Here is an 8,775-nt window from a genome sequence, read left to right on the forward strand (position 1 = left end):
CTCAAATTCACTATTGAATGTCACACTAAACGTGTTCATTACATCTATGTGGATTGAGCAATCAAAATGGAACCCTGTTTACAACTCTGTACAGAAAAGAAACAGACAGGAATATCCTATTACAGGGGGACAGCTTCCTCCCTGAGCCATTAAAACAGGACTTCTAAGAAGCCAGTGTTTCAGACTGCACCGTATATGCCACTCCACAGAGGACTATCGTGAAAAAGCAATAGGTTTCTAAGAGGCTACTCTCCACAATGTGTGGACAGAGTTCTACATTTGGCATAACACGAGGTGAACTGCTACAAAAAAGACCCACTAGAGTTAAAGAACACTGTAATGTTCACTACCACATATACTTTGAACTCGTGCAAAGTGGGAGATGCTGTCAAGAAACATTGGCATGTTATATTATCGGACCCAGCCTTGCCAGCTTAATTTAAGAACCCACCACTTATTTTATATAGGAGAGGTTGCAATTTACGTGACAAATTGGTCCATGCCAACTACCAGCCACAATTTTCTTTTGCCAGGCTCTTTTACGCCCTCTTCCGAATGGTAGCAAAAATGCAGTTTTTCCGCACAGTGCAACAATATGATGAATTGTGAATATTTCTGCCACCCACACAGGAAACCGGTTCCAAATAATGCTCCATCACCCATGTTATCTATCAGTGGTTCTCAATCCGGGTCCTGGGGACCCAAAGCAGTGCACATTTCTGTTTTTGCCCTAGCACTACACACCTGATTCAAATCACCAAAGCCTTTTGATGAATTGATGATTTGAATCGGCTGTGTAGTGCTAGGGCAAAAACAGAAATGTGCACCGCTTTGGGTCCTCAGGACCAGGATTGAGAACCAGTGATCGACATGATTAAATGGGCTGTAGGTAAAACGTCTCGTTTCTCTCAAACAGAGAATTAGTGAACATAAATTAAATCAGGAGAAACGACAGGGATTATCCAGTCGCAGTACATTTTAATGACCAAAAACATGACATTTCTACCTTTTTTAGATTTTGTGGCATAGTGAAAGTTAAGATATCAGACAGGGGAGGTGATATAAATAATACCCTGAGCAAAAGAGAATGTTTTGGGATTTTCACCCTCCAGACATTATTCCCAAAAGGTCTTAATGATGAAATGCCCATGCACGTTATGTTGTAAATGTGAACATTACTGAATGCCACTACTTCAGATTACCCTGACGTTTGTTCTTGCGCTATACCCAATGATTAATGAAAACTTGCTCGATCGGTCGATGTCCTCATTGTGGTTTTACAGACATGTTTAATACGTGTTTTGCACACTCTTTATTAGAATACTTATGAAATGCACATTGTTATATTTGGTAACACTTGCTTATTTTACCTTGACTCCAACCCCATTCGATGCATTGAGTGGATGTGGGTGGAGCAAAGTCTACATAAGGGTGCAAATTATAGACATTCACAAAAACTCTGACGAAGGCCTTGAGGCCGACACGTAAAGCTGAATAAAGAGCCGTGTCCGGGTTTCTTGGTTTTTTCTCTCATCTTATTCAACTGTTACCATGCACCTGCGACAAAGATAGCTCAGATGTGCATGTGCTTTGAATCTTAATTATTATTATTTTTAGCCTTTTATTTAACTAGGCAAATCAGTTCAGAACAAATTCTTATTTACAATGACGGACGACGCTGGGCCAATTGTGCGCCGCCCTATGGGACTTCCCAATCACGGCCGGATGTGATACAGCCTGGATTCGAATTTGGTACCCATATGATAAAGTATCTTGCACTGAGATGCAGTGCCTAACATGCTGACCACACCGTTGCAAAATAAATGTAAACATACATGTTATTAAATGATTGCACCCACACTGCTCGCGCGCGCCAACGAGCGTCCGCATTGCCAAGTGCTAAAATAGAAGTCTGTTCTATTTGTGACACTGAACGCTGTGCAAGTCCTGCCTATCCCATCTCTTCATTGGTTTCCACGTGTCAACCCCTCATTGGTTATACCCACATGGGTGATTGAGTTGAGTTCAGTCGGCCGAGGTGGTAACTATGACAATCGCCATATAAAGTCCAAAGAAGAAAAAGCCTAGAAGGAGAGATGACTAGAAACGATTCGGTTGACCGTTTTATGCGTGGATTCATTGTCAGAATAGAGGACCTTGTGCATTTCAGGTAAAATAACAACTCAACGTTTATATCCCAGGACAAATTAGCTAGCAACAGCAAGCTAGCTAGCTATATTGCGCTAAATGTTTAATGCTTTTCGACCTGTTGCCAAATTAATATAATTGGTTCAGAGTTTGTTTTGATATTTCAAACTGTGTGTTGTGATCAAGTTTGGTGTGGGGGGACAAGATCAATTTGCGCTCGATGGCGCATGCGCACAGCCTGTTTGTGTACCGTGTTAGACCGCTGCACCACTCGGAGCCCATACTTTTGATACTAAAAATATCTTTAAAATCAATTAGTTTTACTGAAGTAGTATTTTACTGGGTGACTTTTACGTCAGTCATAGAATATGTAAACTCTGCAAAAAAAGAAACATCCTCTCACTGTTAACTGCGTTTATTTTCAGCAAAGTTAACATATGTAAATATTTGTATAAACATAACAAGATTCAACAACTGAGACATAAACTGAAGAAGTTCCACAGACATGTAACTAACAGAAATGGAATAATGTGTCCCTGAACAAAGGGGAGGTTTAAAATAAAGTAACAGTCAGCATCTGGTGTGGCCACCAGCTGCATTAAGTATTGAAGTGCATCTCCTCATGGACTGTACCAGATTTTCCAGTTCTTGCTGTGAGATGTTACCCCACTATTCCAGCAAGGCACCGGGCAAGTTCCCGGACATTTCTTGGGTGAATGGCCCTAGCCCTCACCCTCCGATCCAACAGGTCCCAGACGTGCTCAATGGGATTGAGATCCGGGTTCTTCGCTGGCCATGGCAGAACGCGGACATTCCTGTCTTGCAGGAAATCATGCACAGAACGAGCAGTATGGCTGGTGACATTGTCATGCTGGAGGGTAATGTCAGGATGAGCCTGCAGGACGGGTACCACATGCGGGAGGAGGATGTCTTCCCTGTAACGCACAGCGTTGAGATTGCCTACAATGACAACAAGCTCAGTCCGATGATGCTGTGACACACCGCCCCAGACCATGACGAACCCTCCACCTCCAAATCAATCCCGCTCCAGAGTACAGGCCTCGGTGTAACGCTCATTCCTTCGACGATAAACGCGAATCTGATGATCACCCCTGGTGAGACAAAACCGCGACTCGTCAGTGAAGAGCACTTTTTGCCAGTCCTGTCTGGTCCAGCGACGGTGGATTTGTGGCCATAGGTGACTTTGTTGCCAGTGATGTCTGGTGAGGAACTGCCTTACAACAGGCCTACTATTTCCAGCCTCTCTCAGCCTATTGGCTGATATTATATATATTATATATATATATATTTGGGGGGTTTTGTGTTTTTTTTTTTTTACTATGTAAAAATAATTATGTAAAATATGTACTGGACAAAAAATATATACACTGTAACTTAAGTTATACTTTTTCTTGCTGATTACTAATGTGCCTCCTAGTGCTGTTTTAACGCGGGCGTTGCTCATCATGTCTGATTGTATTGACGCGTAGGCTATATGTGGCCATTGTCATTGTGTGTTTGTGTATGCTCTGATGAAGGTCTTGCGTCTGAAAGATTAACCTAATAAAATAAATGTATGCATTGGTCCTGAGTGTTCAGAGACTTTATTCCATTACAGTATCTCCTGGACCTTCTCTACGGTCGGGTGTACGACAGATTCTCCTAAATTAATGTGTGATTAGATAAAGTATTTCATTATGCTTGAAATATGAGTAATCTGCTATGAATTCCTTACTGTTATTGTGAAATAAAGATGTAAAATTCTAAGACTGAATGGATTAATATTTAGTGTACATGTTTTTTTACACTAACAATTTCTTGTTTATCACTGTCAAATATATTTCTCGCAAGACTTCAGGTAACAAATGGAGTAAAGTTCAAACTAGGATGCCTCCAGTGTTTAATTGCATTCCCCCTTCAATCCCGCGTCTCTCCTGTCAAAGGACTCTCTTTTGTTTATATTCAAGTACCAATCAAATATTTTAAAATATGAGTACAACCAAGTTATTTCCTCAAGTTTATTGAGTATATTCAAATGTAGTGGTCAGCCTGCTCTATAGCATGAGAATTGGGCCGTTTTGACTCATTCACCTAAGATGTTAGGTGTGCTGCCATGATAATATAAGGGACTCATCTGCTGGATTTGTTCTTACATGGCAACATTTGAAATTGTATTTATTTACATTGGATAAAAGTAGAGACTCAGAGCTACAAAATGGTGTATCATAAGCTGCATTTTTGAGGAACAATGGGAAAGTAATTCTGCTTTGAAAGTTGATAAACTTGTAAACTCACTTTTGAGAAAATGGCCTTTGAATGTTTTGGTTTCTAGTGAAGAGCTCTTTGTCCCCAACCATCTCGTATTCAGAGCGTCAGCTCTGGCCGATGATTTGTTTACCTCTGGATAACATGAAAGCAGCCAAACCAGCTCAGCTGGCAACAATTTCATTATGCTTTTTTGCCGACGTTTACTGACACCGGCCATATTCAATGGGTGTTGTACACTTTAGCTTACAACATGTAGCTAGCTAGGTAAACAGCGTGCAAGATCACACACCAAGCCAGCCAGCTAACGTTAAACAACAACCTCCAATACTTCACCCTCATTCATTTCCATTTCTTCTCCTATCTTCAGCTCACTCTGCTTACACTTTCTACCATTATTCTTTAACAAACCACCTCCCTTTTTTGGGAAATTTTTAACCGATTCAAGCTCACCATCTACCCAACCAAACCCCTGGACTGGGATAGTCATACTCTGGTTTTATTAGTCTATAGTCTATTCACGTGTGTGTGTGTGTGTGTGTGTGTGTGTGTGTGTGTGTGTGTGTGTGTGTGAGACACACTACAGGGGGTCTGAGAGTGAAAAGAGGGAATAGGAATCCCAACTGTCATCATGCTTGAATAAAAGTAAAGATACCTTAATAGAAAATGACTCAAGTAAAAGTCACCCAGTACAATTCTACTTGAGTAAAAGTATTTGGCTTAAAATATACTTAAGTATCAAAAGTAAAAGTATAAATCACTTCAAATTCCTTATATTAAGCAAACCAGATGGCACCATTTTCTTGTTTACTTTCAATCTAGCCGAATCCTGACCCTGTGTAATATTCACAAACCACTTAAGATCTAAATACGTAGAATATCTCCAGAGGAATGGAAACAAAACATCACCATTGATAAATATTTAACAATAAAAATGACTCAATATAGCTTCCCTACCCCTATGAACTGAATGCTAATTTTGTTTGACCAAAAACATACAATTCATTCTGTAATCTGCATAGTTGCAACGGTAAAAAACTGGAATATAGATATCATTGATATGAATGCAATGTTGATCCTGCCATTACATCAAAAATACATTAAAAGTAGAAGACCACTGTAATCTGAAGCTTGGACTGCCATCCATTCTCCAAAAGTCTGAAAATGATAGAAAAACAGTTTCTATGCTGGTGTACTAGCTATTCTATTACAAACGTGCTCAGGTGCTTTTTATCTAATGTTTGCCAGCTCAGTGGTGCTTTGGAGGAGTATTCTGGTGACATCATGCAGAGTGCTTCAGTATGTCAAAGGAAAATGATAGCGTGCGTGACAGTGTTTTTTTTCTGGTTTCTTGGTACAATCTGTAAACGTTCTGACCGCTGTAGTCATAACCCCGATCGATCATCCTTTTTGTCTCCAATCGCTTGAAGATTCTGGAAAAAAGAATATATACAGTATATATGTACAGTAGTAGTACTAAAGTCAGAACTGAAATATTCCGTCTACATTTGAGCAGGGTAGTAATATACAGCATCTAAGTGCTGACAGCTTTTGAACAAGGCAGGGTGAGCAGTAATATGTAGGCTAATTGTAGATACTGTATGTGAGCTGGTCTGGGGTTACCTGGTGTTCTTTCAGCAGTCGGTCGTATTCTTTGGTCAGTCCATCGGATTGTTTCTTCATAGCTTCCATCTCGGATTGGGACTTTATCAAGGCTTGTGAAAACATTAACCCCAAAGCATTCCCATTATCATCCAATTCCCATGCATATCATCCAATCTCTCTAAAAGGTGACATGCTATGGGTCAAAGTGCACATTCTTGAACAGTAATTGAAGTATTATTGGTTGTATTATTCAGTCGGTCACAAAAGTATTCTGTATCTTCCTCACCTTCCCCTGAGCCCTTCAGTTCTCCTCTCAGTTTCTCCATCTCTTTTCTCAGCAGCTCGTTTCCCTCTGCTGTGGCCTTGTTCCCCTTCCCATCCATCAGAGTCTGAAACAAACACAGGTCAACATTAACCACTTACCACACCTCTCAACCATATGCAGTACCAAAATTAGTTTTGTTACTTATTGTGTGGATGAAGGCCCATATCTCCGTTTCGCCCTTTTAGATCAAAATGAATGTTTTCACAGACAAGGGGGAGCCTTATCTTAGATCAGCGCTTCTCTTCTTTTCGAGACCCTTTTAAATATGGGCTGAAGTGCAGAAAGGGCAGTGATACTGGGTATGACTTCACCTGCTTCAGATGCTTGTTGTCCTCAATGCATTTCTTGGCAGTTTGGTTGGCACTTTCTGCCTTGGTCTGCAGAGAGGCCGTGGTGCTAGACGCCGTCGCCAGCTGGTTGATCAGAGTGATCACCCGCCACAGTACTCTGTAGGGAAACAACACACACAGAGATGGTGTTCAATAATGAGATGTACATGTTTTTCTTAAACAGAGTGCTGCAACTTGAACTTGTCCATCTGAACACATTTTTTTGTTTTCCGTTTTTCTAAACATTTTGCTACGGTGTCCCCTACTGAACACGACCAGTGTTATGGTCATTGCAATGAATAAAGGAATCTCTATGATTATGACGATCCATGCACTGGCTGGTTTTCACCAGACTCAGTATGTCAATGGGAGGACAGACCAGAGCTCACAGACTTAGAGCCAGAGGAAAAGGGAAAAGCCAGAGATGAAGAGGTTCCTCTGCCCAGTACTGGTTGCCTTTATTTGTTTGGTAAACTTGCCACTGCGGTGGATAGTTGGTTGTGTGCTGTGTTGGAGAGTACAGTCGTGGCCAAAGGTTTGAGAATGACACAAATATTAATTTTCGCAAAGTCTGCTGCCTCAGTTTGTATGATGGCAATTTGCATATACTCCAGAATGTTATCAATACTGATTAGATGAATTGTCATTAATTACAAAGTCCCTCTTTGCCATGCAAATGAACTGAATCCCCCAAAAACATTTCCACTGCATTTCAGCCCTGCCACAAAAGGACCAGCTGACATCATGTCAGTGACTCTCTCGTTAACACAGGTGTGAGTGTTGACGAGGACAAGGCTGGAGATCACTCTGTCATGCTGATTGAGTTCGAATAACAGACTGGAAGCTTCAAAAGGAGGGTGGTGCTCGGAATCATTGTTCTTCCGCTGTCATCCATGGTTACCTGCAAGGAAACACGTGCCGTCATCATTGCTTTGCGCAAAAAGGGCTTCACAGGCAAGGATGCCAGTAAGATTTCACCTAAATCAACCATTTATCGGATCATGAAGAACTTCAAGTAGAGCGGTTCAATTGTTGTGAAGAAGGCTTCAGGGCGCCCAAGAAAGTCCAGCAAGCGCCAGGACCATCTCTTAAAGTTGATTCAGCTGCGGGATCAGGGCACCACCAGTACAGAGCTTGCTCAGGAATGGCAGCAGGCAGGTGTACGCACAGTGAGGCGAATACTTTTGGAGAATGGCCTGGTGTCAAGAAGGGCAGCAACGAAGCCACTTGTCTCCAGGAAAAACATCAGGGACAGACTTATATTCTGCAAAGGGTACAGGGATTGGACTGCTGAGTACTGGGGTAAAGTCATTTTCTCTGATGAATCCCCTTTCTGATTGTTTGGGGCATCTGGAAAAATGTGAGTGCTACCATCAGTCCTATGTCATGGCAACAGTAAAGCATCCTGAGACCATTCATGTGTGAAGTTGCTTCTCAGCCAAGGGAGTGGCTCACTCACAATTTTGCCTAAGATCACAGCCATGAATAAAGAACGGTACCAACACATCCTCCAAGAGCAACTTCTCCCAACCATCCAGGAACAGTTTGGTGATGAACAATGCCCTTTCCAGCATGATGGAGCACCTTGCCACTGACTACACACATTATTGTTAATTATATTTAGTTTACTTTAGTTAATAAATATATTTAGTTATTCCTTATCTCCATGTCTCCCTTTTTGTTACTAACATTGAGCCGGTTCGTGACATGAGTAAAAGTAAAGATAACAATAGAAAATGACTGAAGTAAAAATGAAAGCCACCCAGTAAAATACTACTTGAGTAAAAGTATTTGGTTTTAAAAATACTAAAGCATAAATCATTTCAAAACCTTTACATTAAGAAAACCAAATGGCAGCATTTTTATTTGATTACATTTACAGATAGCCATGGGCACAGTCCACAAAAATCATCATTTCCAATCAAACCACGTGTGTTTAGTGAGCCATTTTCTTTAGGAATGTAGTGAAGTAAAATTTGTCAAATATAAATAGTGAAGTACAGATACCCCTAAATAATACTTTAAAGTACTACTTATGTACCTTATACCACTGGTAGAGGGAGACATATGCACACCACAACTATCACAACTATCAGAATGAGA

The 8,775-nt window shown here is 41.0% G+C and overlaps 1 pseudogene; it reads right to left on the reverse strand.

Annotated features, from left to right (window-relative positions):
- Positions 1-5,598: 5,598 nt before the first annotated feature.
- On the reverse strand, positions 5,599-8,739 carry LOC109896315 (B-cell receptor-associated protein 29-like; annotated as a pseudogene).
- Between the last annotated feature and the right edge of the window lie 36 nt (positions 8,740-8,775).

This window comes from Oncorhynchus kisutch, linkage group LG9 (assembly GCF_002021735.2).
Source record: "Oncorhynchus kisutch isolate 150728-3 linkage group LG9, Okis_V2, whole genome shotgun sequence".
Classification (NCBI taxonomy): Eukaryota; Metazoa; Chordata; class Actinopteri; order Salmoniformes; family Salmonidae; genus Oncorhynchus; species Oncorhynchus kisutch.